General features: G+C 46.1%; 1 protein-coding gene and 1 long non-coding RNA gene across 4 annotated transcripts in view; one reads left to right on the top strand and one right to left on the bottom strand.

Annotated features, from left to right (window-relative positions):
• Window positions 1-27864, top strand: part of LOC135896423 (uncharacterized) — a 657092-nt gene that overhangs the window by 421090 nt on the left and 208138 nt on the right. For both annotated transcript variants that reach the window (XR_011513927.1, XR_011513926.1), the window contains one exon: window positions 18959-19093. This is a non-coding gene — a long non-coding RNA (uncharacterized lncRNA). The remainder of the gene's footprint in view (window positions 1-18958; window positions 19094-27864) is intronic.
• lab (labial) overlaps window positions 1-27864 on the bottom strand; it is a 197047-nt gene that overhangs the window by 122448 nt on the left and 46735 nt on the right. The window contains exon 2 of one of the 2 annotated variants that reach the window (XM_070537024.1): window positions 17322-17365. The exons of the other annotated variant lie outside the window; for it this stretch is intronic. The gene's annotated coding sequence lies outside the window, so the exon portion shown is untranslated. The remainder of the gene's footprint in view (window positions 1-17321; window positions 17366-27864) is intronic. 2 annotated transcript variants of the gene reach the window in all.

Genomic DNA, 27864 nt, shown 5'->3' with positions numbered 1-27864 from the left:
CTGTGGGCGTAAATACGTGATCCCCATTACTGCCTTAACAATCGCCCCACATATCGCCTTTGCGCTCGTCATATCCTTGGAGAGGAACGTCTATCTAAATATATAGGAACAATTTCAGGAGGCCTCTCTAGCTCCACTTGTTTTTATGCGGGTATATCATATAAGAATATATTTGTGGCACGAATAACTACAGCTGCGTGATCTAGTGGCTAACATGCTCGGCTTACACGCAGCTGATGGAATAAGAAATTCTAAGGCGAGGCAGATTTCTTTTTTCTCTTTAGGATAATATTATGCGGCTCTTATATCGGTAACGTTCAAGGCTTTACATAAATTCAAGCAACGGTAAAGCTCGTTGATACTTTAAATAGTAAGGAAGAAGAAGAAGACGTTCACGAATGCCAGCTACCAAGCGGGCGGAAGCGAGCGATTTGAGTTCCGGGTTTATTGCGTTTCTGCATGGCCGTCACTTCAATTCCTTTTCGCATGTTTGCACACCAGCGGATTCTGTAAGCGACCAGCTGCTCCCATTATGCTTGGTAATCTCTAAACACTCTTGCTGTTTATACGTGTTCATGATCTTAATCATCATAACTTAGTATATGCCTTTAAAGTATTCTAAGATAAAGGAATGTGGAAAGAAAGCACGCTACACAATCAGAAGCGTTCGCTTTCTTCAGTTGACCGCGAGAAAAGCGGTCGAAGGCTTCGGCGCTACTTTATCTTGCAGGCTGCAAACTTAGTTTTCTCCCCTCATGCTTTCTTTTTCCTAGACAGTGGCTCATGCTGTTGCGGCAAATCATATTCCGCTATACGTATTGAGTAAGAGACAGAGTATCACAATATCTCCGTTGTCAGTATATATATATATATACAAACGAGAAGAAAGGGGGTTAACCGAGGGACCCGATTAGTCATATAATGAGAAGCCAACAAAAACTGACACCAAGTACAACATAGGGGAAATTGCATGTGCTTAATAAATGAAATCAAGTAATGATAAATTAATGGAACTTAAAGTGGATGAAAAAACAACTTGCCGCAGGTGGGAACCGAACCCACAAGCCGCGGTAGCTCAATTGGTAGAGCATCGCACGCGACATGCGAAGGTTGTGGGTTCGGTTCCCACCTGCGGCAAGTTGTTTTTTCATCCACTTTAAGTTCCATTAATTTATCATTACTTGATTTCATTTATTAAGCACATGCAATTTCCCCTATGTTGTACTTGGTGTCAGTTTTTGTTGGCTTCTCATTATATGAGTTATATATATATATATATATATATATATATATATATATATATATATATATATATATATATATATATATATATATATATATATATATATATATATATATATATATATATATATATATATATATGTATATATATATATATATATATATATATGTATATATATATGTATATATATATATATCGGGGAGGGCACTTCTGGTCAGAAAGCTCCGTGGAAGAACCGGCCCTTTTTCAGGAGATCGCCATTTATATGCTTCAGGCAAACGATATGGGTGAGGAGTGAAGCAACATGCTTACTTCTCGGCAGACTGCGGTCACTCTGAAATGCAGCAAAACTGCGATTCGCCAACGTGCAAGAAAACCGGGGAAGAAATATGATAAAATAAAGACAAATGAAACGCAGGCAGGTTAACGAGGACTGAACCCGTCTGGCTACCCTGCACTGGGGAAATGAGAAAAGGGGCAAGATATATTTAACAGAGACGGAGAGAAAATGAACTATATTGATGCCACCGAGACGTAGTGAAAATTGTTGGCGCTGATGTGTATCGCAGGCGCTTGCACTCTTCGGTTGTCTTCAGTAATCGCAGCAACGCTTTTGTGTTCCTTCAATTTAAAATTAATTTTCACCCAATTTAACCCGCCTGGAGACGTTTAACGTTCGCTTAAGTCTCTAGGTGCACGAGCGCTTTTGCATATCGCGCCCACCGAAACGCGGCAGCTGCGGCAAGGATTAAACGCGCGTTCTCGAGCCGAGCATTGCGACGCCATGCACAGCCGCTTTAGAAGTTATACACCACAGCCATAGTTCTTGCGGCCTTCTGCAACTGCGACAACACGCCAAGAAACACCCGAGTTATACTATAGGAGCGTTTGCGAGCGAACAGCGTTGCCAATTTCTCCTGCTACAGCGAGACAGAGTCCAGCCGACTGGCTCCGCAAAACGCAAACGAGATGTGAGCAAAAAACAGAGTTCGCTGCATACACGCTTTCCAGACGCCTAATGTTTCCCTACTAGAAGGTGGTGTTTTCTTGCCTGTATATTAGTTTTTTTTTTCTGTGCTTAGTATATACTGTTGACTGCACCCTCCCCTATATATGCGTTCGTTTATGCGTTATACACGGTTTGCACGCTTGCATGCAGATATGTGCAGCGAAAGGCAGAGAGAGATTTAGCGGCACTGACAGGGCTTCTCTCTGCGAAACTAAACAGGTCTGCAGAAAATGTTGAGCGACCTCAGCGGGTGCTTGGACGTTCCCGGTTTACAACGTCTGGCTGAGGCATAGTCTCAACAGGAAGTTGTCCCTGCGCAAAACGTGCCGAAATAGCCGACCCGCAGATTGGTTCGCGCGTGCGGGTGAAAAAACATTCACTGAAACAAGTGGAACCACTTCTTCCCTCACTCCCCCCCCCCCCCCCCTTCCATTCAAAATGAGTCATGGCGGTGTGCACGAGGTGATATTGGTAAGCTCCTTTCTCGTATATAGTTTATAAAGTTTACGTTTAATAAATTGTAAAGCGTTGCTGGTGGTTGATGAATTATAACACCTCAACAAGAGCTATGGAGATTGGCGGAATTTTCGCGTAATTAAACACTTGGTATGAAGGCGTGCATACCAGCGCTTGCTATAGCCGAATTAAGATGACACCTTTAATGTTTATTTTTCTTTACCCTCACCCTATGAATATAGGCAAAACCAGCTATCTGAAGGCCCCGGCCAACAATGGCGAATGTACGCATCAGACCACTTCTTCTTCGAAATGTGATGCACTAAAATACTCTATTTTGTTTTACGGTCGAGTTACAGAGTGAATGTACTTCAAAGTGATGTTCGGTGCCCCGAAGCTGGGGATTCCTTTGTATCGGTACTCAAACTGTGCCGCGAGTCGTTTCCACGCAGACTGCATGTATGCGTTGCCATTACCGCGACGCTGGTATCTTTAGTTACGTTAACATTTAATAGATGACGCGCTTTCGTTGAACTATATGTTCAACGAAACATAACAAATGAAACTTAACAGATATAGTCACAAGAGTCGAGGAAGAACTTGGCACATGGCCAAGCAAAGAGTGGGAATATAGTGAGCTTCCAAGTGTGATAACGACAGAAATACGGAAAGAGAAGCAGCATGTTCGTTGGAAAGGAAAATAAAGAAACCGAAAAGCTAGTGGAACAGGGAGACATGAGAAGCGATCACCGAGGGACAGAAAGCATCCCGAGAGCACAGGCAAAAAAAAGTGCAGTTGCCGCAGGACGAAGTGGCCAGAAAAGGGGAAATATATCGGGATAAAAATATATGGTTCAAATGCTGGTTCAAGCAAAGATAAAAAGGGAAAGTAAACGTTGGTTGTCAGAAATACGTGAGCAAAAAAAGCCCGCACCTAGAACATTTTGGAACCACATAAAATTATTAGGCAGGAAGTCTGGAACAACACAACAACATATCCTAAACGAATATGGAAACAAACTAGAAGGGAACGCGGCAATAAATTACATCAAAAAATAACAGCTGTATTTTTCCATGGCAACGTGGTTGTATTTGAAGAAAAAAAAAAGAGCGTGAAAGAGACCCAGATGGAAAAGGAGCTGGTGCTCACAAATTTCAACTGGAAAAAAGCCGAAGAGAAAACTCCGAAGCGCACAGCCACAGGATGAGACGAGGTTCCCGTTAGGCTGATTAATGAACTAGGTCCAAAAAGTAAGGAAGCTTTGTTGAAAGCAATAGAACAAGACAAAGGAAAAGCTTAAATGATAGGCGAGTACCGGACAGTGGGCGACAAAGTAGAATGAATTTAATTTAAAAGTAAGGGGGAGAAATATAGAATTGACTCATATATACCATTGACCTGTACGTCGATAATGTGAAGGTTAACAATGCAGGCAATTAAATTAAAGCTGCAAGCATGGGCAGAAATTAATGGCATATTGGGAGAACCTCATAATGGCTTCATATTAGGTAGGCGTTTGGATGATAATTTATTTGTTCTTACTCAGCGTATTTAAATATCAAGAGTAGAAAGCAGACCGTTATATGTGACCTTTTTAGACAATACAGGAGCGTATGCCAACGTAGACCGCAAGATGTGGGATATTCTGGAACGAGAAGGCTCAGGCGACGATTGTCTACAGCTATTGAGAGAGATTTAGCTAGAAAATACCGTTTGCGTTGAATGAGAAGGGATGAGGAGCGAGGAGGAAGTTGATATCAACAAGGGACTGAAGCAGAGGTGCCCTTTATCCCCACTGCTATTTATGATGTACATGGTGAGGATGAAGAGGGCTCTAGAAGTAAGTAATATCGGGTTTAATCTTCTCATAAAAACAGGCGAGTACGGTAGTAGAGCAGTAGCTTCGAGGTTGATTTTATGCGGACGACAATGTGTTGCTAGCGAACAAGCAACGTCTGGCTAATATCTGTGGACAGGAAAGCGAGAATTTAGGTATGAAACTTAGCGTTAAAAGATCAGGTGTTTGGGTATTCAATGAAAACAGTGAAAAGACAGTGGCAATACAGGGCCAGGAAATACCTCGCGTAAAAGAATATAAATACCTTGGTATATGGATAAACGGAGGCTATAGATATATGGAAACAGGAAAAAACAATAACAGTAAAATGGAGGATAAATGCAGCCATAATGAAACTCAGAGCACTATGGGGATACAATAGGTACGAGGTGCTCCGGGGTATGTGGAAATGTATAATGGTTCCAGGACTTACATTTGGAAATGCGGTTGTTTTCCTGAAATCAGGTGTGCGATCAGGACTCGATGGCAACCATAGGTCAGTGGGACGCCTCGCTTTGGGCACTCACGGGAAGACTACAAATGAAGCTGTGCAGGGTGATATGCCTGGACAAGTTTTCATGTGAAGGAAGCTCACAGTAAAATTGATTATGAAGAACGACTAAGTAATATTGAAGAAAGCAAATGGACTGGGAGAGTGTTCAGGTATTTGTACAGGAATAACATTGATTCACAGCGGAGCAAAAGAACTAAGAAGCTTACCAGAAAGTATGAGGCCTCTATGGTGAGCAACAGAGCAACAAAGAACGTGAAGCGGAAAGTCAGAGAGGCTGAGATAGTTTCATGGGTGGCGGCAATGGAAAAGAAACCTGCCATATGTAACTACTTAAGAGGCACAAAAACAAATCAGGAAAGAAACAATTTATGATAACTTAAAAGGAAACTCATTACTTTTCGAAGCAAGATCAGCGCGCCTTATAGAACACGCCGTTATAAAGAAACATAATAAGGAAGAAGAAGCATGTGTTTGCTGCGGTAAAGCTAGGGAAACGATTGAACATGTTTTATGAGAATGTGAAGCGGTCGATTTAAGAATCACTGGCCTCCTTGAAGCCCTTGGGTTCAGCAAGAGCCGGGTGAAAGTTAACATGTCCGCAACAGAGATTGGTAAGAAGTGATCGGAAGATTGGTGGAAGTAGGGAAACGACAAACAACGGAGGCGTACAAAAACAAAGTTCACAATAGGGTTCAGAAACTTTGGTTACGGGAAGTCATCATGTTTTTTTTCTTTCTTTCTTTGCTTCTTTAACATAGGTAGGAGATTAGGCAATAAAAAACCAAGAGCTTGGTGGCGCAACCCACACCCCCGTTCCAAAGGGGACGCTCATAACATCCATTCATCCATGTTTGTATTTTTTTTCTGTATCATTTACAAATGTTTCATAAGCATTTTCTTGCACACACTTTTCTGCGTTATTTATTTGTGAACCTTTCTGTTTGAACAGTGCGCATTTCTGAGATGTTTCAGCACTGCGCCTGCATTTTGATTACCGCTCAAGTATGAGCCCTGTACCTAAGGCTTAGAGTACTGATAAACAAAATCGAATGCTTGGCCCTGCTTCCTGGAGCGTTTTACAGTGAGAGTGGCGCAGCGATGAAACATATTGTGAGTAAAAGTAAATGCTTATGCTGTATGTTAGTCAGTTAATATCCTCATTCATATGTATATGCGGTGAGACGAGGCATGTACAAAGCGCGTAAGGATCACAAAATTTATGCAAGCACAACGAAGTTCCGAAGGATAAGGTAGCATGACTGAACATTTTGAGCCGTTTGTTACTATATCTTATCCTGCAGAAATGTTCATTATTTTTCCCTATCCTTTATGTGGCGCCCCTGATAAAGAAGCCTTCGAGGAAACGAACTGGCCCGACCTGACGTGAACGTATGGACTATAGCGTAACGTATTGCCTGTAGTGATATGCTGTGCCAGACACGTGAACTACGATGAACAATCTGACCTATAGTCACGAATCTTGTACATAGAAAGTGAACATAGCCTTTTCTCACCTCTTACTCTGTCCTTTTTACGTATCCAGTTTCCCTTTACTGTTAATCCTGCACCTCTTTGCTACGCGCGTTTCAGGAGTCAGCCGTTCGAGCTAGATAGTTAATGCGGCCAGCCTCAATTTCCTTCCTTCCAATTCCTGTCGCTTTGTTTTATAAACAATGACTTGTAATTATTGTACGGTGTAGAGTTTTCACGGAATGACCCTCGACGAGCGATGCATATATATAGGCTCTCTCAGTCGATGGAGCGGCGTATAACCTCGACGATAGCATCGACAAATGAAAACTTCATTTATTTCGATTGTCTCACAGCGTACAAAATCGAAGGGTCTTGAACAAAAAGTGAGCAATGGAGTTCATCTGTCGAGGTTTGGAGCCCCTTCAACAAAGCAGTACCAGAGGTACAGGATTGACCTTCCTATATTTATCGAACATGCACTACTGACAATAATAAACAGCGTAGCAAATTAACAAAACAAAATGAACATAAAAGAAACAGAAAAAGGGTAGACAGAGAGAGAGAGAAACGAAGAGGGAAAGGTAGGGAGGTTAACCAAGGAGAGTGGTGTATATATTATATTAAGGGGCATGTATGCGTTTATGCAGTTGTACACACGAGTGTTCAACACGTAATATGAAGACAATACTGCGGTGTGCACTACCTCTGCCCGGCAGCTCGTCTATCTTATCCGGTTAACCTCCCTGCCTTTCCCATCCCTTTATATATAATATATATATCTTTCTTTCTCTCTGAGTGAAGGACCGCGGTGAATGTTCGTTGCCTTACGGACGATTGATAAGGTCGGTTTGTCAAGAAAACCGCGATGTGATGGAGAACGGCAGCATAATATGTTACTCCGTCTTCGCGCCTGTTTCTTTGACAGACTTAGCTGCTCAGGTCCCACTTCCTTCTATACCACGCCATTTCATGATGCTGCTGGCTGAAGCTGGCGTCTAAAACTCTATACCGCAACCACGAGTCTGATCCTGCAAGCCTGTTTGTCACTCACTGGACTCCGAAGCTGCCAAAGCAATATATAGCTGGCTCCGGTTGAACAAGGCAAAGCTCTACAAGAAGTCGGAGAGAAATTGGAGCCGGAGCCGCATGGGCGTTCGACCATGATGCGCGTCTAACGACCTCAGGTGTCGCAATGAAGGTCACTATACCTGGGCGCTTCATCCACAAGAAATATGTATGTATACAGCTAAATTAGTTCTGTCTTTGCACCGCATTAAGTTGTAAAAAGATCTCTGCGGTGTGTGTTCTGTGTTCTGTGGTGTGTGTTTCTCTTCTGTGTGTCTCGTGAAAATGTTGCGCAATCCAACCTCTGATACGCGCTATACCAACACGCCCAGTCGTCAACCTTGGCAAGTAAAAAGATCCCTGCATATGTTTTCGTGAGGGATACATTGATACCCTATACACCACGCGACTGGTCGCGCTGCACATTTTGGCATATCGCGGGCTTATTATTTTTTTTTCAGACCTGGAATAAAAACTTTTATGTAGCATGCACGTATTGAGCAACAGAACGCTAGATTGGGAATCTTTCAGCGTGGTCTACAATTTTCTCTGACACTTTTGCTCTGAATACAATGTTTTAGCAGTCGATTACTCAATAATAACTAATTATGTAATTATGGCAAATATTAAAAGAAATAGTCTGACTTGCTCCACTCGAAGGCAAACAGCATTACCTTGATTCTATTCAGCTACGTGGCACCTGCATACCTTTTTTTTTATTCTTAATTTTGGCACCAGTTACAAACGTGGTATGCATTCCAAACCTTGACCCCTGCTCACAAACTATGATGCGCAAATATGATTAAAAATTTTGGGGACTGGCCAAAAGTTTTTGCTTATATATCCATGGCATAGGCCGAATATTTTCTTGCTGACTAAAAGCTTCCCGAGCTCAGTCACGTTTCTGTGACGTCGTTCGCAGGAAGCGTGTTGACACTAAACGTCATCCGAGAAATCGAACTTTTCCTTAAACTAAGATTGTTCCTTCTCTCTCCTGCAAGATCTGCCGGTGTAACGAAGTCGACGCTGTCGAATGGTAACGTAACGAAAAGCCAACCACGATCAAGTACGTTGTATCACTCCATGTTGGCACGTCTAAATTTGGACAAGCCAGAAACGTGTTTAACGCGTGAGGGCGAGCGAGTGGTGCGTGCTCGCACCTCCGCTGCCGCTTAACCGTTCTTCTACGGGCTACTTCCTTTCCTTCCTTCAGGGGCACCATTTAATAGGAATTCGAAAACAACGAGATTGGTCTCGTTTCCTCTCCCGTCTACACGTTCGCCCCTCCTCGCGAGGCTTGCGATAAACCGGACTCGCAAACGCAAACGTGCCTCCAATCTCTGCCCACCGCGAAGCGACACAATAAAAAAAAAAAGGATAAGGATAACAAAGACAGCCGCAAAAGTCGGGTACTGTTTTTGTTTTTTCTTCCCCCCCCCACCCCTTTTTTTTTGCCCCAACGCCGCGGCGCCTGTCGTTGTTGGGGCGTTCGCGCCTCTGGGACGGGCCTGTGGCGGCGGCACCGTCTACACTCGCGCATTCTCATTATACACCCTCTCCTTCTCCGTCTCTCGCTGCCGCCGGCATCTGCGCTGCTGCTGCTGCCGCGAGACGTGCGAGCGCTCGCGCGGGGCAGCTCCCGCATCTGCATACGCAACCCTCTCCTCTCTTCGCGATGGCGACGCCTTTCCCCGTTCCTTCAAGCTGGCTGCCGCCGCTGCGAACGCTTCTGCGCGTGTTGCTCCCCCTCCCCCCTTTCATTTGTTTTGTTTTTTCTTGCGCACCCCGAGAGAAATCGATGATTCCATTTTCGGGACGCCGTCGCCGCCGGTATAGTGCAGTGGCGGCGGGGGCTGCGCTACGCTCTTCCCTCCCTCTCCCTATAGCCGCAGCCTCGCCCCTTCTCGGGGTGGTTTCGGGAACACTTGCCCGGGCAATGAAGGGAGGCTGCCGCCGTGCAACCGGGGCAGAGAGGGTGAAACCTCGTTTGAATTTCAACACCACGAGATTGGAGCGGCGGCGGCGGCGGCCGCAGTAGCGACGAGCTGTCTTGTTAGGATAAAGCGCTCCAGAAGCCCATCCAGATCTCTCCCCACTTGCATCCCCTCCACCCCCCCCCCCTGTTCCACGCTGTCTTCCTTTCCTCCGTTCCCCTTCTACGGCGCCCGAAGCTATCCTCTCCTGTGCCTCGCGAAAGAAAGAAATTGCGCGCTTCGCCCGCGTGCGCGTGTGTGCGTGCGTTCGCGCTTGCAGCTCAAGCGTGAGCCGCGGTATAATGCCGCGCACGGCCGGAACGCCTCTGGCGTAATGGGCACGTCCCCTCCGTGTTCGTCGGGCGCGGGGTGCGCGCGCCGGGCTCGGATCCGCGGCCATGCGAGCCCGCCGGCGCTCTCGACTCGTCCATGGCGGCGACGAGAGAGCACTTTGCGCGAGCCGGCAGCGCTGCCCGACCCTCGCCGAGAGAGAAAAAAAACAAGCGCGTTTGTGTGTTTGGCATGCACGGCTTCCGCGGCCCGCTCGGAGCCCGCGGACCGGCGTTACATAAAACTGGCCCACCGGAGCTTTCGATGGATTGCGGGGATTTATGCGGATGTCCTTCGTGGCAGTATGATTAATGACGGTCAAATCTCCCTCTCGCTCTCTCTTTTGATCGAAAAAGAAAAGAAAAAGAGAAAGAAAGGGGAGAAAGGCAAACTGGTCCCCCTTGTGGCTCGTGTCTTGGGCACCGCCTGGGCTGACTGCCAGGCGCCGCTGCTTGTTTGTTGCGCGACACATTGGCCAAGGCTGCGCGAAGTGCCGCTTCTCCGCCGCGGCGAATGCGCACCATAGAAAAAGCCAAAGTGCCCGGATGCTCTGCGAACAACGTGCTCGCGTTGTGTTCCTGACCGGAGCTATCTCGCGGTTTGCCTGTCGTTTCGTTTATCGAAAATGTTTATAGCAGCGTGAATGGCCGCCTCAATCTCCTCGTCAGATAACCTATCTTTGAGAGCTAGTTTTAACTGGTGCAGACTTGTCTCGTGTACGCTCGCGTTCACAAGCCTGTGCCCACATGCCGCGTCATGTTCGGACTCCCATTATGACGTGTGTGTGTGTGTGTGTGTGTGTGTGTGTTTGTGTGTGGGACTTTTGCATACGTTTAGCAAACACGTTTGTGCGATCTTATGTACATGTATAAGGGCGCACCGCACAATATCTTTTACGCGCGTGCTACCGCAAGGCAAAACAGATCGAAAGAAGGCTTTACCGATAGCTATAATGGCACACGGAAGTGTTCAAATAAAATCGTATGCAGAAAGAGGAGAAGTCACGTTTTTCTCACGCAACTAGTTATGCGTGCACAAACTCGCGTAGTCTCTAGGTTGATTTCTCCATGTCTTGCACCTCTGGGCGCCTCCTATCCTCCGCGCTATATCAGTGGATGCCGTTGCAGCCAATGGCTGGCTGCTGTGGACGTAGGGACAGTACTCTTAGGTCACGTGGCCTTCATGTTTTTGACATTTCGGAAAGAGGCTTACTTTACTCGATAGCTCGTATACGAGAACGGTTGTCCGTGGAGATTTTAAGGCGTCCCACTTTCAGTGGTGTCGCTGACTCGGGGCTGACTCGGAGCACCAAAAGAATTAACCGCGTCGTCCGCAGATAATTGAACAATGTATATATATATGGACTATATTATGTAGCGTTGCTATTTGAGTATATTGGCTCGTGGAACATATTCTTCCCAATTTCCGCCAGTCTCTGCACTTCTACTTGTGTAAGGAAAAATTTACATATTTATCACAAGACTTGCAACATCTCCATTTTCTCAACTCTCAAGTTATCGCAAGAACTGAGTTGCTTATATGCGTAGCTTGCCCTTTGTGTCGTTTATACATTGCCTGTCTTCTTATTGCACTTTGTGAAGGCTTAATCGCTGTAATATTGTGCGCTAAATTAAGAAGTTCAAATCAATGTTACTCCCGAAACGCATTTCGTGAAATCGACGTCAAATCTTAACCGAGGGTGTCAGATTCGAGATGATATCCGTAATTTATGACTTTTTAATTGTTTCTTTACATTGATCAATGAGTGCACTGCATTTTACTCCGTCATTAAAAGGCGCCACTCTGCTTAACCACTCTACCCCTCCCCGATGTTTGCAAACAGAAGTACTGCGACCTCACAAGCGCAGTGCCGCTTTAAGAGGAAAGTGGTTACTGGTTCTATATCTACTGGTACTGTTCGTTTCAGCGACGCTGATTGTGATCTTCTAATAACAGCGCGTAAAACGAGAGACAAACATAGAATAGACATACACAGTGCCCTTACTCGTTCGTCCGTCATAGGCATTGATGTATGAAGATCGTGAACAACCACGCAACTATAGCCCGAGAATTTCCTCTCTTAGCCGCCGCGGTGGCTTAGCGGCTATTGCGCTGTTAAGCATGAGGTCGCGGGATCAAATCTGCATGCTGCGGCAGACGCATTTCGAATGGGGGCGAATTGCAAAAACATGCACCGTGTCCGTGCATTTGGGGCCAGTTAGTGATCCCCTGGTGTTCAAAATCAATCTGGGGTCACCTACTACGGCTTGCCTCATAATGAAATCGTGGTTCTAGCAGTAAAGACCCCAGCATTAATTAATTCAATTTCGGCTCTAATGACGTTAGTTATTTTTTATGACACTGTCGTTAACACTGCTGCAAATAGAACGTCATTACAGCTATAAAGCACTGGCACGTTTTGTTTTGTGTTTTCTGAAATTCAGCTTGCGAGCTGCACGTGTAGAAAAACACGTGACGCTCTATAGAGAGCTCACAGCTGTGTTCCAGAATCACAGCATTCGTCTAGATATAGCCGTAGACATTAGCTGGACATAGCTACCAGCATTCAGGTGGTTCCGTCTCAGAAACAACCTGCGTGGCCGCAACATCCCGTGACAGCTATATCACGCACCACTTGGTGAGCCCTTGAAATTGAGAGGACAGTCGTATGGTGTGCAGGAAAGAAACCGGAATATAGATGTACGAGTTCGTCTATACAAAAAAAAAAAAGACCATGTCGGCGCATAGGATGGATGGTGTACATCAGCTGCTTCTCTACAAGAAGAACCCGCCGTGGTTGCTCAGTGGCTATGGTGTTAGGCTGCTGAGCACGAGGTCGCGGGATCGAATCCCGGCCACGGCGGCCGCATTTCGATGGGGGCGAAATGCGAAAACACCCGTGTACTTAGATTTAGGTGCACGTTAAAGAACCCCAGGTGGTCAAAATTTCCGGAGTCCCCCACTACGGCGTGCCTCATAATCAGAAAGTGGTTTTGGCACGTAAAACCCCATATATTATTATTATTATTATCTACAAGAAGAAAGGCTGCGTCCGTTCAAACGCTCGCCTTAGTGGCAATAATTCAAGAGCACCTCATTGATCATAAATCACCATCACACACGCGCTATACGCGTCCTTTTTCTCAACCAATGAATTTGTTTTAGAGACGCCAATTCAAGAAATGTATAGATGCAGGTGGCTGATTCTTGTACGCAATATGCCTCATCTATTAATCTGCTTTTCTCCACCATGCATACTTTCTCAGTACAACCGGTACAGTGGTGGTTTCATTCAACATTCACATACTTGGTGTTACAGAGAACACTTTCAAAAACGTTTAAAACTTGCTTGTGGCAGATAGCTCAATTTTAGTCCACAAGCTGCTCTACTCGAAGAGGCGCACCTTATTTGCACAAGGAATTGAAATGGATAATATATTAATTAACAAAGATTCACTGATCAATCTTTTACCTAATTACCTTGTGGCACATATTGCGATTCACAAATTCTAGCCGGTAAGTTCGCAAGACGGATCCACTTGGAACGAATTTTCAGGAAGACACCAGTTTCGAGATATTGATTCCCGAAGTTTGCGGAGAAATGCAGTGGCGTTGCAGTTACTTTTGTGCGTCAATGCATAAAACGACGTTTTGTTAAGAAAGTAAGTGGAACGACAGCAAATTTTTTAGCGCAAGGTTTACGGGCATATCTCGTAAATGGTGTCATCTGCGCAATTCTTTTCAAGTGCGTATGCCTTGCAGTATCTGCCCCTGGAATTTGTAAATTGCAATATGGTAAAAACTTTCTTACTGAAATGTTAGTTAGTTGACTAAACATTTCAATTTTTTGTGGAAGTAACGTTTGTGTCTTCGAGTAGAAAAGCTCATTGACTAGAACTCTGCTAACTGCCACAGGCAATTCAAAACATTTGAAAGTGTTCGCTGAACCACCTTATATCTTTCACGCTCGGAAAAACACTTTTGTGTAGCACGTCTCGAGCAACAGAAAGCTGTATCGGGAGTTTTTCATGTTGCTCTACAATTTGCTCATTTACATCTTTCATCTAATTATAATATTTGAGAAGTTGATTACTTAATCAAGACTAATTATCTAATTAGGCGGAATGAAAAAATTAATCTGAGTATCTCCAAGCGACTGCAAACAGCATACATTGGTTCTGTCCACCTGCGTGGCATTTGCGTATTCTTAATGTTTGGCTCAAGTTACGTGGGACACCCCGTATATAGCGGACATCGCCCATAATTGCGAAGATATATTATTCAAGTCCGAACCAAGTCGAACGCAAAACAAAGTCAGTTAACTCGAACGTGGACCACGGGCCTATCCGGGCTTGTTCCGTGGTCTATATATATCGCGTTCGCTGATCATCGAATGCGGAACCATCATTCTGCCAGCTTATTTTTGCGTGCTTTGTTGAACAACAATGATCATGCTGAAAGAGCGCTACCTGAGGTTTTCGTCGTGATGTTCACTCAAAATCGCGAGAAAGAAATCAAAATGACTTGATGCAAAGTAAAATTATTTCTTCTTTACCCAAAACCCCTTAACTTGCTGCTGTAAAGATAAAATGAAAGACTAATGTAATGAAATGACGTCCGGAATTTCTTAAACATGACAGTTGCGGGGACGGCAACGCCGCGAACGTAACTGCAGAGGGACCCATGGAGCCATTAGTGCTGTGAAAAGCCCTGTTTGTACCGTATTACCGCTTCAGACGCTATAACGCTTAAGATTTGCTAAGGTCATCATTGTTTCTTTCGAATTCTGTTTCTTCTTTCCTTACTTTCTATTTCAATGTAGCATTTGTTTGCTTGTATTTCGGGATTTGGCGTTCGTCATCGTTTCCCCGCCGGATATATTTGTGTATATATATATGACAACTTAGGCCACTGAGTACGAGCTGTCTGCAGTTTTGCCCAGTAATGGACGACTCGGCGCAGTGGGTACGTGCCCAAATGACTAACTGGCTGCGGGCTGACCTAGCAGACAACTTGACTCATTCGGAATGGACCACTTGTTATCTGCTCGAACTAACAACTCGGCCCCATGGGCATGCGTGGCACTGCGTATACGTGCTCGTTCTTCACGAATCCCCCAGAATGTATGGGCCGTGCCACGTAAGGGATATGAGGCCTAAACTGTATTTAGATATGTGTCGTACTTCTCTGTGCACACAACTCTAATCCCCATTCTTCCTCCAAGAAGCATCGTACACAGCATTCGTCCTCGTGACAGCTAACAGCTAATGGCGTCGAGCCTGAGCTCGGGTCATTACTGGTGCAACCTCGCCCACGCAGACAAGCCTAAGGCCATTTAGTTTCGAACTTTTAATGCATAATGTAACCGTGCAAACGACAACGGATGAAGAAGGAAACACACTGGACAATTAAGCGCTTGCCCAGTGTGTTTCGTTTTTTGTCCGTTGCTGTTTGCGCGGTTACATTATGCATTCAAATATCGACCACCAGCTAGCCCGTCTTTCACAGTTAGTTTTGAACATTGCGTTAGATCTGCCGGGTTTTCGTTTATTTTTTTTCTCCTTTCTTTGACTGGTCTATATGTTGTTGGGGGCACTGACGACCCTGGTCGCAGACCAAGCCACAATACTGAACGCGTCATGGAACGCCTGCAGAAAGAAACAAGTTGGCGCGAGTCCCAAATTTCTATACGACACCTAGCTCTGCGCTTGACTTCGCCTGCATGCAAATCCGCGGCTAAGTGACGAACGAGCGAGCTCTAACCAGCAGTCGCATGAGAATGGCGGCTGAAATGAGGCGCGGTGATATCGTGCCAAACCGCGACTCCCGAGCTTTATGTGAGACACCCGTAAACAAAAGTCGGGGGCCCGAGTCTTGTTAAAATGGGAGGAGGGATTGAAGGGACCTGGAAGGGGGGGGGGGGGGAGGGGGAGGAGGGGAAGTGTAGTACGGCACGTTAGTAGGCGAGGGGCGTCAGCCAATGGCACAAGTGAGGAGCAGCGGACGCCACAGTCGCACAGCGCCGAGCCCGCAGCTCGAACTGGGGGCCGAAGTTCACAATGAAAGCCAGTGTGCGTGCCCGCGCGCGTCCCCACGCCCGGCCCGATCCATAACTGTCAGGCGCGGAAGGGGAGCATTATATTTAGTTTCTCTCTTCCGGGACCCAACGTAGTTGAGGAAGAAGGAGGGGGTAGCGAGGGGGGGGGGATAGCTGGCGGCGCGAAGGAGAGGTTTTCCAGGGACATCGCCCACGGGGCCAGGTGTTCCGAGCCGTCGCCAGGCAGAGACCCCGAATCAGTTCTGGCGCACCAGTTATACTGCACTACCCGCCTGCGCGCGTGCTTGAGCCCAGCTATGCGCACCGGACGGACGACGGAGCCTGGAAGGAAATCGCGCGTGGTTTTCGAAGAACGAGAAAAAGAGAGAGGTGCGCTTCGAGGAAGTCCGAGGGTAAAAAGTGGAACAGACAGATACATGTTCGGGAAACGGATCCGCGGAAAAGTGCACCGCTTTGTTATTGTTCTTTCTTCGTGTGAGTGGCCAAATTTTGACGTATGGACACTTCTCGCTAAAGTTGACATCATGCCGGGGGTAACAAATTTAATGCACATTTGTTGTATTTCGCGGTCCAGTATTAAACTTTGTACTTGTTTATGCGAACTTGCACTGATTCTTTATGCGCTTTCTTCTTCGCTATGCGTAAGGTTATTTCTTTTTTTTTTCGTGTCGTTGCTGTACACATTGAAGCTGTCATGGTAACGCCCGCTGAGAATAAACGTACGCATATCACTGTTCCAGCACGGTACGCAAAACTTATTGTATAGCAGGCTATGTCTGAATTAGTTGACGCTATCTTTTCTACCTTTTCTAGCTTTTCCATTCATTTCGACATTTGTTTCCTTTTTGTTTCGCTTTTCCTACATTCTTCACTCACAGGAGTTTATCGACTGCGATTTTGATTGCGGCCCTTCCGGCGGCCTGTCTACCCAGGTTCCCACCACTTAATAAACAACAACGGTCAGCAACTGAACACGCCAACGTGCAGCTCACACTCTGCGAGCGTTCCAGCTTTGCCTGTCATTTGTCTGTCAGAGGGGAGACCTGAAGTTTCGGCTGAAGCTATGCCACTGCACTGCGCATGCGCATATAGACACGTGTAAGCTCTACACCGATCACGATCCGCGTGCTGCAAGGCCGGGCGCATCCGCCGTGAAACATCCACAGGTGCTCTTCATTCATTTCTTGTCTGTAAGAGCACACCGCACGGTAACCAGATTGCATCAGTGACTGCTTATGCAGCCGGCAGGTTTTCTCTAAATGTTCACAGTTACAGACGTCAGCGTCCAATGCATCCTGACTGATGGACATAATAATCATTTTAGAACTGGTAAGAGCTCAATTAATTAAGCAAATGGCTTACCTAAGTATACCTCCGACTGCAAAAGCTTTCTTCAGCAGGTGGTCCTGGAAAAAAAAATAGAAATGCTATATAGAGAAAGGCTGTTTGTTTTATTTATTCTAAGCTTAAGCGTACAGACCCCCCCTCCCCGCGCACACACACACACACAGCTAATGGTGGCAAAGGACATTCCCTTCCTCGAGACAGGTACGGAGGCAGGTCCTTCGCCTGAATTTCATACAGCAATTAATTAATCGTGAATTATCCTTAGCCCCCTCGGTATACGTGACCCCATTGTCGACAAGGCGCACACGTCGTGATCAAACATCCGCATTAACACCTCATTTCGCCAGGACAAGTAGATACGAATTTTCTTTCTTCCCCAGAACAGTGTCTGAGTGTAACTCCCGACCCGCGATGTATTGAATCATACCTAGTGAAGTTCATTACTTATGCTGTCTGTTATGCATATTTATTTGTATTTATGTATAGCATTTATATGTCTATATATGCGGTTTTTTTGTTACTTGCATTGTTTCTAATTTGCCTTGTATGCTTGGGTGCCCTTTTTGCAATGACCGATGTATGGCCACACACACTGCGCTTTTAAATATAAAGGTGGACATAGCGACCACTAACACACACATATACATACATATATATATATATATATATATATATATATATATATATATATATATATATATATATATATTAGTGGTCGCTATGTCCGCCTTTATATTTAAAAGTGCAGAGAATACCTCCCCGTGTGCGACCAATGCACCGTTCCCCTACATTACGGGCTGTGTGGCAAGTAGCAAGGAAGGTGCACTTTCCCGCCAATTCCGTGATCCGAAAACTTCTGCGGTCGCCTGTGCTTGCGTGCCTGCCTGATGTGTGCCGGTAAAACAAAAACAGACTTTGTTCACTTAAGGCAGCATGCTCTGTCATCAATTTACTTTGTCCACATTGTTAGTTTCGCGATTAACGTTGTTGCAGCTCATATAGGGGTTTCTATTTTCTTCTTTTCGTTCGAACTGACATCTTGAACATGCGTATGTTCTCTGACGGTAGCGTCCTTCATCAGGCATGCTAACTCCAGGGATGAGGACAAGGTGACAACCACTTTGAAAATGAAAGAGTGTCGTTTAGCTCTAGGGTCTAGGGTATGCCAAATGGGCAGAACAGCCCTTGTTGCCTCACCATTCCATAACATTTATTCTTCATTTGTCGCGGCCTTTCATTTAATGTGCATTGTAGGACGTTCGCTGCAGTGAACCATATTGTCGAGTAATTTATGAATCAACTACTGAATCTAATAAGGACACGTGCTTCAACACGGATTCACGGTATTACGCTGAACTAGAGTTAACGGGCCAACAAGTCCGATGATTCGGACATTGACCGACCTATCAGTGTTGTCTGCATTTACGAGATTGTTTGCCCTTTGAGGTTAGAGCAAGTGTTACAGACATGCGCAAGCGTTGTCTAATTTTCCTCTCAGTACTGACAAACTTACGATATAAAGTGATCCATACAAGGCAAAAATAAAATAAAAGATGACACACTATTGGTGAACTAAAGAACATTATCTGCAGAAATTATTAATTTTCTTTTGTCGATCGAAACCACACTGTTTTGCCTTTTTTTTTTTTCAGAGGATCGGCGGACTACCTGCAGAGGATTCACGCTTGTGTATAGCAATGTTCACTACCAAATTTTGACATCTCCGCCACGGAAAAAAAAGGACCTGCTACCACGTGACACCGGTTTTCTGCGAAATATCTTCCCAAGTAAGTCTAGATTTCTACACGCGAAGCCGAAGGCTGTCGTCACGCAAGCTTCCGTGACGTATACGTGAACGCTGTGCTTCGGAATACGCTTTCAAGAATGTGTCTGATTGTAACGTTCTACAAGGCGAGTTTTGCTGCATTGACAGTGGATCATCGTCGGCATTCCGCAAATGCTGTTCCGGAGAGCACAGGTAAATGCATCACAGCCGACATACAGTTTGCGTGCTCATGATGAGAACGATGGCGGTGATGGCGACCTTGCGTTTAATACGCTTTGCAAATACATTATTCCGCATCTTGCATATGTATCGTATCCTCTTAGTAACGGTGACCGAAAGTATCGGTTGACAACAGCGTCAATAAACTTGCGAGAAAAGAAGAAACGCAACCTATAAGCCACGTGACGTAACGTCGCAAGGCATGGCATCGTCGCAATTGAGACCATATATGACGGCACTTGGCGGTAATGTTACCAACTCACGCGTTTCACTTTATTTTAAATCCGGTGCAAATGTCGCCAGACAATGGGAACGCGTGGTACACGATATGAAATTAATTGCAGAATAATCAATGGCTTGCATGTTTAAAACTGGCAATGCCAAAGATCTTGTTATGATCCCTGGGTGTTCAGTTATTCGAATGCTAATAATAAACAAAAAGACTACTCTTCATTTGGCTATTGAAAGCACAGGTGGAAAGACACGTGAGCATTCAGGCATCCCTTGGACATATCAGCTGGCAAACAGTTGTATACTATATATGCATGGCGAGGCGAGGGCCTGCCCGAAGTGTCAATTCTCGTCACCACTGGTGTTTGTCTATAGAATGTGCGTTTTGATTTGTTCTTCCCCTGTATATACATTACGATTACTGATACTTACGAGGGCTGCGAAAGACCTCGAACGGAACACTGCCGATCCGAGCCCTCGTCTCTCGAGCTGCTGCTGATTGTCAAACGAGAATCGCTGCACAACGTGTGCGCCTATCTCCGCGACCTACTTTTCTCCGGCGAGAATGCGCCCACGACAAGGCGAGACTATATAATAATCCCGAACGCAGGCAGCCCACATGCTGCAGCCGCTGCCGCGCTATCTCGTTGACCATCCTGACAAGTCAGCGAGTGCGTGTCCGATGACGGCTGCAGAACGCGCTTTCTTCTTGCTAGAAACTAAACGAAGATGACTGCGTGCACAGGGCCTGCAGCGAGCTCCCCGCGGTCACCGACGAGAGGGGAGACCTGAAGAACTGATTGCGAGCTGGAGCGATCGATCGGTCGATGAAAGCCGTGTCCGGTGTCGCGTGGTCCCCTCGTGTCTCCACCGGGCCCCCGACGTTTCCGACGCCGCCCGACGTCCACCTGGGGAGGCGCGCGCGACCGCCAAGTGCATTTTCGTGCCCCTCACGATGGACCAGTCTGATTCCCGTCGCTAATTTCCAATTGGTCCACCAAAACGTTCTCGCGGGGGACTTCCAGCAGCGGGAGTTGGAAGCGAATGTCTACTTTGTCTTGTCCGCCTGCGAACGTGGCAGCGCTATCGCGGCTTCCCGCTTGCTTGCTGCTCGGCAGTTTATGCGTTCTGCCGCTAAATGCGTGCACTGTTGTGCAAGACCGCAGCATGGTGTCAGCCACGGTCGACACTTACCAGCCCAATTCGCAACGCTGTTTCCGCAGTTCAATGTGGTTCGCGATGCTCTGACGCCCATGCCTCGTCGCTTGGGACCGAGAACGTGACGGCAGCGAAGACATCAGCCATCCTTTAGTACGAGATCTCTGCGCGGGGTTCCGAAAGAACGACGCCAGCGTTATACAGCCCCCCCAATTCACTGCACGGTTTTATCGGGACTGTATGTGTAGCACCAGCTTTCCTTCGGTCCGCGTTATGGTCTCGCTTCTCCGTGCGCCTCGCGCGCCAGCAAGACAGAGAGAACAGGCCTCTCAGTTGGGGGATGAGAGAAGCCCTCCGCCAGCCCGAAAATGGTCCTTTTTCTCTCCGTCCGTTCATCTCGGCAGATCTTCTGCGTGGCGTTCCTTGTTATTCCTGTCATGTGCCGTCCGCGTTGTCTCTTCGCGCGTTCAGGAAGGGGAGTGAGGGTGGAAAGAGGAAGTAGTAGGCGAGCTTCTGCACGACCCCCTCCTCGCCCCCTCAAGCCCCCTCCCCTTTCCGAGGCTCATGGCATCTCGTAATGTCCGCCTTGTCTCTTCATCGTTTCCAGCGGCGAAGGCTGGAAGCAGCTACAGGCGCGACGTAGCTGTGGCTTCTTCGACTTGCTCCTCTTCTACTTCTGTTGCTTCTGCGTGCACTTTTGCCGCCGGCCCCTCCGCCCCTGTCGCCCGAGAGGGCCTGTTGTTTCTTATTGACGCGAACGAAGAGTGGGGGGGATCATGGCGACGGGGCGAAAGTATCGCCGTCGTATTGTCCTGTCGTCCGGAGGAGTGACAGTCGACATCTATTGATTTCGCCATTGTCTCGCGCTTCTCGGATCGTGCATTCCGTGTTTTCTCGCCCTTTCCCAGCCTGCCCCACACCCCCTACCGCCCTCGTACGAATCTGAACCCGGCTCTTTGCAGAACGTGGCCCCTTGCTTCCTATGGCTCCCGCTCTCTCGAGCCTTTTTCTCTCTGCTACGCGGCTTTTCTTCGGTTTCTCTTCTGATGGCTCTCTTTTTTTTTTCTTTCCGTTCGACCGAAGGTGCGACGAGACGACGTCGGCTTGCGTCACTAATGACGAGCGTCCGCAAAGATACGGGAGCCAGGAAGAAAGAAAAATATATATGCGGCGACGTCTGCGCGGTGATTCGTAGCATGTGAAGATTGCTGGCGAGCAGTCAATGTTCTGTAGAAACTGTTGAACCGCTGGCGTGCTTAGGAAATCCAGAAAGAAATACCGTAAACCAATTTCTAATTTATTATTATTATTATTATTATTATTATTATTATTATTATTATTATTATTATTATTATTATTATTATTTCCTGCTTTGCTTTCGCTGCGTACCTTTCTGCAGCAGATAACCTTCGATATTTCCAGCGTTCTTTCGTAATGTCAAAGCTTCGAATCAGCGAAGTCAGAGAGCCATAGAGAATGAAAAGTCAACCTGAGGCGTAACGATGGCTTCGACAAGTGTTCCCTGAAAACCCATGCAATCAGGAACGTCCGCGCCACACGGCGAGACCAGGGCATAGACCAGAGGCTACAAGCGCTCAGCAAAATGAAGCGAATTAACAGTGCATACATTCATTGAAACGACCCATACAACACACCGAACAGCACACGTTTCAATAAAGAACAACCTCAAAACAAGCATCCGAGCCATAAATTAAGCATTGCATACCCCCCTCAGCAGTTGTAGTGGTGGTTCTACAGCAGCTTCGCCGGTCATCCACTTTCGGAGGGCTGGTATGGCGAGTCAATTTTTTTCTGTGTTTCTTTTCAAGTTACATTATTCCTTTTATTTCGGATGTATGCCTAGCAATGCTCGAACTGTTGTTTGATTACACTTATTTGTTTTCTGTGACTACAATTTTACCATCTAGGATAGCAGGCTTGACATGAACTTTTATTGCCACGTACCGATGGCCTGGTACTATCTGTATGGTATACGCGCCTAATTGGCGGTCAGGGCAGTAGAGCAAACACCAGCAAATGCAGTGAATACAGCTACTTGGCCAGCGGGTTTACCAGTAGTGAGGCCCAAGACAACAATGATACTGGTATTTTAAGATGTGGATAGTGATGTAATGTATACTCATAATAGTGTGGGTCTCCGTAGTGAAGAATAACCATGACCCTAATGTCAAAGTCGGCATTTCATTGTTAGTTACTTCTAAATAAACCTCAACGCCATATTTATTTATGTAAGTGATAAAGACTTCTAATAAATTACGTGGACCACACCGTTTGTGAACGGATGGAACGTTAAGACAACGAGAATTCACAATCGATCTCGCGCAGGAAGGCGCCAAACATACTCTACGAAGGAATGCTGTATCTTGATTTGCTCCCTATGAAAGTGGCTGTCATTACTTTATCGCTGGTATTTTTGTGCAGCTTTATTGTCAAGAAAGCATGAGATTATGAACCGTATTGTCTGTGCCTGAACAGCAATAACTGCGTGTGGATATATCAGGCGTTTCTTTTCTTTTTCTAGCTGCATCAAATTTTAAAGAAGTTCCCGTGACAGAGAGCACAATTGGAACCCTTGAGGTAAATTACTGCGGCCCATTTGTTGTACAAAAAAATCGAAATGCTTAATTTATTAATTAACGTGACAATACAGATTAACTTTCTAATTATATTAATTTAGGACGCATATGAGTTCGCAAGGCGTATCTACTTAGAATGGATTCCCATCACTACATCAGTTTCGATGTATTAACCTCAATGTGTCCGACGAGGTTGAATAAAATGAATAAAACTGCGTTTTTTTTTAACTAAATGAAACAACGCATTTTTTACCACAAGTTTGGCGGCGCATGTCTGGAAAGCGGTGCCATCTTCAGAATTCGCTCCAAGTCGACATGCTTGGCAAATTCCCTAGCTGCGATTCATAGGCTCAAATGCGAGCCCTAATGCAATGAATTTTAAAAAGTTCATTAGTGCAATTATGGTAATAATTCAGCGAAGCATTTTCACTTCTCGTAGAAGTAATGCCTGCCTCAACGAATAATTCACTTCAAGGGATATAACTGTGCTATCTGTCACAGGCAATTTTTAGAAATTTGGCGCAGCTAAACAAACACCATATATATCTATAGCCCGAATGAAGAAGACCTTGTAGTACCCAGCTGAAGCGACGGAGAACAGGTCGACTATAGTGATTTCCCGTTTATTTATTTATTTATTTATTTATTTATTTATTTATTCATTTAATTATTTATTGATTTGTCTCCTACCAGCAACCTACGATATTCATGGTCGTAGCTGTTCGCTAACCCCGAATCGGTTGTAAGCACACTTGGCTGTCAGCTCTCAGCATTTCCTTCTTTTTTTATGCGAAGCATATTACGAGGGCTCAACCCAGCTCCTCAGGCGCGGCGGTGACCATGAAATCACGTGACACCGTGACGTCACGACAGAGGAGAAGTGGCTTTGGCTCAACTCTTGCAAGACGGGCTGGGTGGGAATCGAACCAGGGTCTCCGGAGTGTGGGACGGAGACGCTACCACTGAGCCACGAGTACAACGCTTCAAAGCGGTACAAAAGCGCCTCTAGTGAATGCGGTGTTGCCTTAGAAACGCGCTGTTTCTAAGGCGTGCGTCTCTTGCTCAGGCGCACATTTCGTTGCCGCGCCGAACGCTGCTTTGCTCGACGCTCACCGCGTCCAATGCGGGGCGCGTAGTCGCTGCCCTGTAGCCCATTGTCTTACACCCCTTGGCGGGTCGACGGGAACGCTGTCGCGTTCCACTCTTGAAGGCGAAGAAGTAATGCATGAGTTGTTTCTTCGTCTAGCCGAACCAAATATAGCCAAGCAACAGCAGTTCACCAGGCTAAACAGTGGTTCAACAACTAAAATAAAGGCTAGTATGCTTCGCATCCTGGGCTTAACCTTACCTAAGCCACAGCCATTTTTTTCTCTCCTTTCGCTGATTAGTTATTATTCTTACCGCACTTCCTTTCTGGCTGTGCACGTAGTTGCCAAATCTCAAGGTCATAACTGCTGTATCACCGCCCTTCGGCTGGATCAGAAGGTCGCGAACTTCAGCGCAGCGTTGGCAGAGAAAGCGAAACGAAAGAAAGAAAGAAAGAAAGAAAGAAAGAAAGAAAGAAAGAAAGAAGGAAAGAAAGAAAGAAAGAAAGAAAGAAAGAAAGAAAGAAAGAAAGAAAGAAAGAAAGAAAGAAAGAAAGAAAGAAAGAAGCAGGAAAAGTAAAAGCGAAACATATGGAGACAACGCGCGCCAGGACTTCTGACGCACCGGGGGCTTCTGACATTTGCGCATTGAAGCGCTGGCAATACCTAGAGAGAAACAAGGCTTATTTTCTGCGAGGCTTAGCTTTTGGAGGGTGTACTTTGTCTCACTTGTGGCAGTCTTTCACGTTAGTTAGGTAGAGTGTCAGTATAAGAGGGAGAAAAAAATTAGAAGGCTATAGGATGTTGACCGAAAGAGCATCTAGTTGGCTACCCTACTCTGGGGGAGAAGAACAGTGAAATAGTAAAAAGAAAGGAGAAAGAAGCTGCGTTTATATGAACTCAATGCTGTCGGGTCGAGTTGGCTTGTCGCACCGAAGTCCGGTGCAGGTCGCTAGCGGATCGGGCAGAGCAAGGCGCCGAGGAGAGTTCTGTCAACCCGCCTACAAGGGATGAGTTGACTCGTCCAAGCCGCTTGGCAAGATGCCCATAACCGCGGTCGAGTTGTGCCGAGTGAGCTCGACTTGTCACTCGAGTTGAACTCGACCGAGCGGGTCGAGTATGCAGTCGAGGTGACCCAGCCCGAACCGCTCGCTCGCGTCCGCGTGAATTAAGCTAGAGGAACGAAAGTCGTGGTTAATTAATGTTGGTGTGCTCGCGCGGACAACACCATGCAGTGAAAACGTTCGCACATGCCCATGCAGTCACCCTCGAGAAGCAAACAAAAGTCATGGCTTTCAATGCCTGTTTTGACTGACGAGCGTTAGCGCATTCGCGGACAGAGTACGATCGCCCAGTCGTCCCTATGCCCTGGAGAGTGATTGTCTTTTGTTATTTCCATCAAGAACAGTGGCACAATAAAGTGTCGATAGATGTTCTCTTCGCAAAAAAAAATAAAAAATAAAAAAGAACGTCTTCCATAGCAGAGGGGACGGTTTTACCTTGAGAGGAGGTTTATCATATCCATAAAAGGCGCGAAGTCGAAAGACAGGTGGCAACGCCCACCTGACGTATCCGCAGCGCAGGTTGCCCTGACGTCACATTTTTTATTGGCGTCTGCTCGGGTCTAGTAGAATGCTTATAGGTAAAGAACAACAACGTAGCATCTTAAGAGATCAGAGACTGGGGCTAGCAAGTTTCGAAAGCGTTGCAAAAAGAATCTGTTCCCGCCCATTGCGAAAGGCGGTGGATTTAATATAAACAGATCTGGGTAAACATGTATATGCCCGTGGTTGCCACTATACGCACCCCACAGGTGGCCGACTTGGCGGTGCGCAGAATAAACGTAGCTTTTGCGGCTTGAGCAATCGCCGCTGCCGCTTCCTTTTCTTTATTTTTCTCTTTTGTTTTGTTATTTTCGCCTATTTCCCATATCACACCTGCTTTAGGCGCGATATTTCACGTTTAAAGCCTCTTCGTGTGTCAAAAACAACGCAGGACTTGCTCGTTGGCCTTTTCGTTTACCGTCTGCAGTTCTCAATAAAGGACTTGTGACTCTCTCGAGCCGGTCTGTGACAGGTTTGCTACAAGCCCGAGAATAACCCCCAGTGTGGAAAGTTGGCGCCTTTGGGGCATCGATCCGTGTGACTCCCAGTCTGATGACGTGCAGGATAACACTGTAATTGTTGCTGATGTGATTACGTTTCTTGCTTAATTGTTTTTTTGTTACTATTTCAATGTTACTACGAGAGCGGCCCGCAGTCTCCGAATTGAACTGCTGCAGTGGTTTCGTAGATAATGTTTTCTGCTCCTGAACGCAAGTTCGCGCGTTCCGTTCCCCGCAGTGGTGGCCACATTACGATGGGGGCGGAATGCGAAAACGGCCCGTCTGTAATTGTAGGTTCCCTTGCACGTCAGGTGCCAAATTAAAATAAAACAAAATCCTAAGGCTTAACCTCCCAAAGCAACACACTGGCTGTATGGAAGATGACGTATATATAGTGGAGGAGGCTCCAACTGAAATTTGACCACCTGCGGTTCTTTAATGTTCCCCTAAATCAAATACACGAGCCTTTTCGCATTTCATCCCCATGCATCGGAATGCGGCCGCTGCGGCGGTGACTCGAACCTTCGACCACGTGTTCAGCAACGGAGCTCCATAGCCACAGAGCCACATTCGCTGGTACGTTTGACAACTGCGGATGAAGATAATTAATAGACAGTGATGTCCCCGGGGGCCCGCGGGGGCTGTGAAATCGGTAACACAACGTGAACTGGGAACTATTAAGATTTGCGGCTCTGCAAATACGGTCGCTGAGAACTTCCTGCTTACCTACGCTTTTGGGCTAATAAATGGGACCAATAATAAAGTTATAATATGCGTATAGAAAGATTGTGTCTAGATGTTGAATGAGATACTCTTTGGAAGACGTTTCTCAAGAAATACCGCGAACGAAATCTTTGAAATAAACAAAAGAAAACGTTTATCCTATTGAAGAGGCTTCGCATGGCTCGTTTTATGAAGCACACGATGTTGTGCAGAACTGTGAAGTCTGTGAACTACAATGGCGGTGCTAGCTGTTTGCGCTTTATAATGTCCTGCCCAGCATGCCGCCCCGTACAAGCTGTCAGTCACTGCTTTGGCGAAGTTCATGATTTCATTGTCTTCTTCAATATTTGTTGATGTAACTGAATCTATATGCAAAAAAAAATGAATAAATTTGTTCGCAAAAAGAAAAGAAAGAAAGAAATTAGATAAGCTTTTAGCAAACTATTACAACCTGTAACTGAACGAATGTATTCAATTTGCACTTTCTGTATGCAGTTAACAAACTCCGAACTGCGCATCCTGCCGGTGAGGAACGCATTCAGTCATCCATTTCGCGAAAAACTTTCCAACCACCTGTTCCGTCCTGTATATATACGCTACATCTGAAGTGGCACCTGTGTAAAACAAGATATGTTTGGGGAGCTGACTAGATGAG

The sequence above is a fragment of the Dermacentor albipictus genome, chromosome 4 (genome assembly GCF_038994185.2).
Source record: "Dermacentor albipictus isolate Rhodes 1998 colony chromosome 4, USDA_Dalb.pri_finalv2, whole genome shotgun sequence".
Lineage (NCBI taxonomy): Eukaryota > Metazoa > Arthropoda > Arachnida > Ixodida > Ixodidae > Dermacentor > Dermacentor albipictus.
Note: the sequence above shows the minus strand (reverse complement) of the source record. Positions and strands in the feature narration are given on the sequence as shown.